Raw genomic sequence first — 6,231 nt, 5'->3', positions numbered from 1 at the left:
TGTTTGCTCAGACAAGCTGCTCCCTCCTCCAGACAGCCTCTGCCCTAACTCCTGTGGTCTGCTCCTTCTCCTTCTCCTTCTCGAAGCTTGAAGCCCCCTCCAGGCAGCGCCTCCCCCCGCCCGCCGCCGCACACCTGCCTCTGCCTGACTCCCCCTGTACAGACCGGACCGTCCCGTCTCTCCAGTCCTCCCGGCCTCTCCCAGTTGCCAGCTGCCTGCTGGGCAGGGTTCAGTCCGGCCCCCTTGTGCCCATGGCCCCTACCTGGGGAGGCATGAGTGGGGGGACCTGTGCCGGCCCTAGGTGCCTAGTTGCGACAGCCCCGGTGGGCGGGCGGACGGCCCCGAGCCTTGTCAGAGGCCTGGCTGGGGCTGAAATCAGGTGTTTGGACGCCTGGCTGGTTCTCTGTCCAAACTATAAGCAGTCCAGTGGGGCGAGGGCACCACGGGGCTCAGGCCTGCCACCATGTGACTCTGGGCCTGGCCTGACCTGGCCAGAGGCTTCCCGATCGCCACCCCCCACCCACCCTAACACAGTTCCTGAGCCCTCTTTGCTGAGCATGAGGAGTGTGGGGGAAGGGAGAGGGGGCATGGGGGGCTGGGGGGATACCTCCGTCCAGGTTCTCCACCACCTTGAACCTCTTTCACTGCCCACGTGAGGACTCCCATCCGTCTGTCCATCTGTCTGTCTGGCCCCTGGGTTGGAGGCTTGGGAGAGCCGGGCCCAGCCTGAGGGCATGGGCCCTGCAGATGTTGGGCATGAGTGTAACCCCCAAGAGCCTGCCCTTGGCACCCACTATGCAGCTGGGACCTCTCCCAGGTGGGCCGGGCCGGGGGTGGCTCCACCCGCAGCCCCAGGCTTCTCCGCCTGGTTCCCAGGCCTGGGCTGGCACCTTGGCTGGCAGCCTTCCAGATTCTCGCCCAGACACGGGTGTGCCTGGCCTTGCACAACCAGGGAGCACTGCATGAGCACGGCTGGGCCCGAGGAGCCTTTGCCCCACACCCTGATGAAGGCCCCATGAGTGGGGGGTGTGGGGGAGGAGGGGGGCTCAGGGCTTGCCAGCGGGGTGGCTGCTGGCGGGGGGCAGGGGGCAGGACCAGAAGCCTGGTGGAGGCAAGGAGGGAGGAGGCTGCCTCTCAGGTTCCTCGGCGGCGGAGCACCCCGTCCCCCGCCCCGCCATGTCTTCTCTGTCCCCAACACCCCGCAGCTCCCTGGAAGCACCCACCCCTTGGGCTCTGCTTGCCAGGGGTTGGGGTAGAGCCTATTGCTCGAGGCCACTCAGTACTCAGCACTTCTCTCAGACCCCAAGGAGCCCCAGATTGTGAAAGCTGCAGGTGGCTCACATCAGCCCACATGGCAGCACCCTCCCAGAGCAGGTGTCAGCCTGCCGGGGTAGAAGTCCCCCTGCGTGCTGGGTGTCCCACGGAGAGCACATGTTCACCTGGCTTTCCCCCAAGTGGGTTATTGACAGTGGGTGAGAAGCTTCCACAGCCAGGCAGGTGGGGGGGAGCTCCCCACCAGGGCTCGCGGTAGGGGGAGGCCCCCTGCACCCCCTTGTGGGACACAGCCCTCCAAGGAGCAGCTCCTGGACGGGGCATGTGTCTCGGACAGCTGTGGAAAGTCACGGGCGCATGTCCGGAAACTTCCGCAGAGCCATTTTGTATTCCTGGAAAGAGGCCAGTCTTCATCTGTAAATCAGCTCCTCCGAGAATCACAGATTAGCAACGGGGTTAAAGAGCCAGTCCCCTAGGCCCCCCCCACACACCATGTGAGGAACAGCCACACGGGGACAGGGTGGGAGGCTCACGGGCCATGTGCTGGCTGCGTGCGTCCCCGTCACACTCCCGAGAGCGCACTGCTGCATCTTTCCCATTTCACAGCTGAAGAAACTAAGGCCCAGTCCCGTGCTCAGGGTTGCATGTCGGCACATGGGCCTGGCACTGGGGCGGCCCCCTCGCCTCTGGAAGGTGCCACCAGGGGACATGGCACGGGGCCTGGCGTGAGATGCGGGAGCAAGGCTGGGCAGGGCAAGTGCTGGGTAGACGTGGGAGGCGCCCTGAGCCCCTGGGGTCTCTGAGGGCTCAGACTCCTTGGAGAGTTGCACTGCTCACAGCCACTGATTTCACATCGAGTGAGGGCTGGCTCCCAGCGGCCCCTCTCAGATCACTGGGAGCCCAGGCTTATCTCTGGGAAACCTCTCTCTCTCTCTCTCTCTCACTTGGGCCACTATCTGTGTTTACCCAGTGTTTTCCATCATAAAGTCAGACTTTCAGTCGGGCCCCCAGGCCACTCTGCTCCCAGCCACAGCCCACCTGACTTCACGGCAGGAAGTTCCCTGGCGGGGCACCCCTCAGGTGGGAGCCACAGCTTCTAGTCCTTGTCACCCTTCCTTCCCCAGCCCCCTCGGATCTGGGCCACAGGGACCCGCCTCTGGATGAGGAGAGGGCACCGGGGGCTGTGCCAGGGCGCTGGGGATGGGAGAGCCGGGCTCTTCCGGCCCGCGTGGTGATGGCAGTGGCCGTGGTGATGGGAAGAAGTGCCCAAGGTCCGCTCCTGTTTCTCTGTGCCCCCCATCCCATCCCCACGCTCAGACGCTCAGGCCTGCGGACTCAGCAGGGGTGCGGGGTGTGGAGTCCTGGCTCCCCCCACGGAGAGCTTTCGGCCTCTGAGAAGTGACGGCCCCTCGGTGAGCCTGTTTCTCCAACTACAAAATGCAAAGAATAAAACCTCTGCCACTCACGTGGCAGGGTGGTGACAGGTGAACCACACACGTGTGAAAATGCCTCGTGTCCATCATAACTTGGTGGCTGTGTCCTGGCTTGGGATCAACGGGGGTGGGGGCTCCTGGTGGGGGCTCCTGGACTAAGATGACGCTGGTCTCCTTGGGGCTGGGTGTGAGTGTGTGTGAGAGTGTGTGTGTGTGTGTAACCACACTGAACCTAGCTGAATGATTGTGACCAGCCACATCAGTGGCTCAGAAGGGGGGCTGGGGACTTTAGAGACACCTCTCTCCAAACTTGCGCTTTCCTAAAGCTGAAACCCCTATTAGCCCCCATTTGCCCCAGTGGGCAGCCTCCGAGAAGAGTCCCTGGAGGCCGCGGCTGGTCGGGCCCCAACATCTTCAGGTGACTAAGTGGGCAGGCCGGAGCCGATGGGGCTCGGCTGACGCATGCTGAGGGTGGGGGTTGGGCACGGCATGGGCTGTTGGCCTGTGTGGGGGATGGGGGGCAGCATGCGGCTCCCAGAGTGGGCCCTGGGGGTGGGTGAGGGTTCCGGGCCACCCTCCTTACCCTCTGAGAGGAGCCAGGGTCTGAGAACCAGAAACCGGCTAGGCGTGTTCTCTGTCTCTCCCTCCCTCTGGCCTTCTGTCTAGTTTCACTTTCTCTTTGTTCCCCCCTCCCACGAAGTTCCCTTTGAAGTGAGAGGGGCAGGGATGGGCGTGTCCAGCCCGCGTCCTAACCCCCCCCCCCCCCGGGGAGTGCACCCGGGCTGGGGCTCCTGCCGGCTCTGGGCCGCACCTGTCCCTGCCGCCCGGCGGACCAGCTCGGCCGGTGTCACCCCCCCGCCGCCCCCCGCGGTGAGTCTGGGTGCTTGGGTCCCAGGCCCGACGGAGCGGGTGTGGTCGCCGGGCCTAGAGCGCGGAGCCCGGGACGCCAGGTGCGCCCCGGCCGGGCGCTGGAGGCGGGGACGCCGGGCGGGGCCGGGAGGCCGGTGAGTCAGGGCCACCCCCGCGCGGGCGCGCCGAGCAGGTACCCGGGCCGCGGACGACCCGCCGCGCGACCCGCCGGCCCGGGAGCCGCCCGGCCCGGAAAAACCGGTCGGGCCAGCGCGGCGCGGTCGCATTCCGGCGGCGGGGGAGGGCGGCCGCATGGCTTAAAAGGCGCCGCGGCCGCACGGACGCAGCCGCTGGGCCGCGCGTGGCGCGGGCCGAGGGGACGCGCAGCCGGGGCGCCCGGGCTCGCGGGGCTCGGCGGATGGGGCTGGTGCGGCGAAGGGCCGGCGGGGCGCAGGCAGGACTGCGGGGCTGCGGGGCGCGGGCAGGGCGGCCGGGCGGCCGGGCGGCCGGGCTTTCTCTCCACAGCGCGGCCACCGCGGACTTCACCCGGCGCGCTGGGTCCAGTGGTTCTTAACAGTTCAACAGTTCTGTAGCGCAATTGTGAAATGTTTAGGACCACTAGACCCGGCGGGCCTGGCGGCGACAGCGACAGCATGTCCCACGCGCGGCCCGGGGACAGGGGCAGGGGCACACCATCTGGGAGGAGCCCACCGCCCGGCTGCGTGCGCCCCGGGCCGGCCTGAGCCCCGCGGGTCCCAGCGCCCGCTCGCCGGGGCCGGGCAGCCGGGCGGTGGAGGGCGTGGCGGCGCCGGGCGCTGGGACCCGCGGGGTGCGGGCGCGCCGGCCGACCCACGCTCCTGGCACGGGGCCTACCCCGAGAAGCCCGCGCCGAGCTCCTGCGCCCGAGGGCCCCACCCTCTCGAAAGTCCGCCGAACTCCCACCGGGACCTGACGGCGGGCCCGCGGGCTGAAGGAGCGCGCCTGGCCCTCGGCTTCCCCGGAGCGGGGTCGGGGGAGCCGGGCGGGCTCGCTGGGAGCGCTGGGGCCTGCGCTGCGGGAGCTTGGGCTTCGTAGACGGAGCGCAGAGGCCTCGAGGAGCGTGTGGTCGGAGGAAGGACCTGCCCGACAGAACCTCGGTGGGGAGGGAGTTGAGAGGCCACACTCCAGGCGGTGGAGATCACCGCAGACCCGGGATGGGGGCCTCGGGCCGCCGGGCCAGGTGGGAGGGGAGGCCTGGCGGGAGCGCCTGGCAGCGCAGCGCGAGCTCTGGGAGCGCCTCGCCCTGGGAAGGACTGAGCGGAGGGTCTTTGCAGTCCCACCTCCTGCCAGGGAGGTGAGGCTGACCTGCTGGGGGGCCCGTCGGGTCCACTGGTCTGGCCTCACCCTCTGGAGAGAAGACAAGGCGGCGGGGGCGGGGGGAGGGCTGTCCCTCAGGTCCTTGCTTTCTCCACCCAGTGTTTAGAGGAGCTACAGGGCAGCCTGGGTCTGGGTTTGAGGTCCACCAGGCAATGCCCTGCTGGGTGGCCTTGGGCAGTCACCTGCTCTCACTGAGCCCCACCTGCACATGGGGGTGGGGGGTTTGCCCTTCCCCTCCCCTCACAGGGTCGATGTGAGGACAGGAGAGGTGAGGTGGAGGGTTGCTGGCTGCAGGAGGCTGTGGCCCCCGCCCGGACTGCAGGACCCCTGGCTGTCTGGTCCGAGGAGGAGGTTGTGTTCCTGGGAGGGGGGTCCACCGTCCAGCCAGCGCCTTCTGCTTTTGCCCAGCAGGCTGCTCTGTGGCCACGGCTCAGTAGTGCAGCTGCTCGGGGCCGGGGCCACCCTGCTCTGAGGAGTCCGGAGGCTCTTAGCAGCGATGCGGCCCCCCCCGCCCCCGGCCCCGACCACCGCAATCAGTTGGTGGGGACTTAATTCTACAGCGTTCTCCCTGGGCCATCGGCTTGGCCCAAGTGAGATGGGCTCGCCTGCTGAGTCTGGGGCGTGGGGGGCTCTTATGGGGCGTTCCCTATTCTGTAGCTCGGAATCATTTTGTACGGTAGGAGTACATACGTAGCAGACGGATGAAAATAAATGTGTGTTCAAAGCTTCACCGTGTCCCGGGGCTGCCTGTCCTTTCTTCCGCAGACCTCATGCTGGCCCCTCCCTCTTCCTTCCAATCCCAGAAGAACGGAAATGAGGATGGTTGAGGGTGGGGGTGGCCAGGTTGTGGGTGGGGGTGACCCTGGGCCCTGCGTCCAGCCTCAGCCCTGCCCCTGGCCCTGTGGTCTCCCAGCAAGCCCCACTGCCGGCACCAGCCTTCTCTTAGCAGGGGAGACCCCTCCAGGACCCAGCAAACCCTCTCCCACCTCCCTGAGCCAGGCCCCTGGGCCACACACCCTCCCTCCTGCCTCTCGGAACCAGGTTGAGGAGAGGAGGCCTGCTTGCAGCCTCGCCCTGTACTGGTCCTCTGGCTGCCACCCGTGTCCGGCAGGAGGTCCTGGCCATGGGCAGGGCCAAGGTTGGAGGGCTGAGGGGTTGGAGTGATGGAGGACCCTCCTCTGCTCCCAGATCCCGACACAGACTGAGAGTCCCCAGGTCTGTGGCTTCAGCTCTTCAGCTCAATCCCAGCTCTGCTGCCCACCAGCAAGTGACCTTGACCGGCCCCCCTGCCTCTCAGAGCGCTCATCTCTTCCTCCTGCCA

This window comes from Eumetopias jubatus, unplaced genomic scaffold, assembly GCF_037043125.1.
Source record: "Eumetopias jubatus isolate StellerSeaLion01/CBP00866 unplaced genomic scaffold, mEumJub1_p1.0 scaffold_7, whole genome shotgun sequence".
Taxonomy (NCBI): Eukaryota; Metazoa; Chordata; class Mammalia; order Carnivora; family Otariidae; genus Eumetopias; species Eumetopias jubatus.
This window is presented reverse-complemented; position numbering follows the sequence as displayed.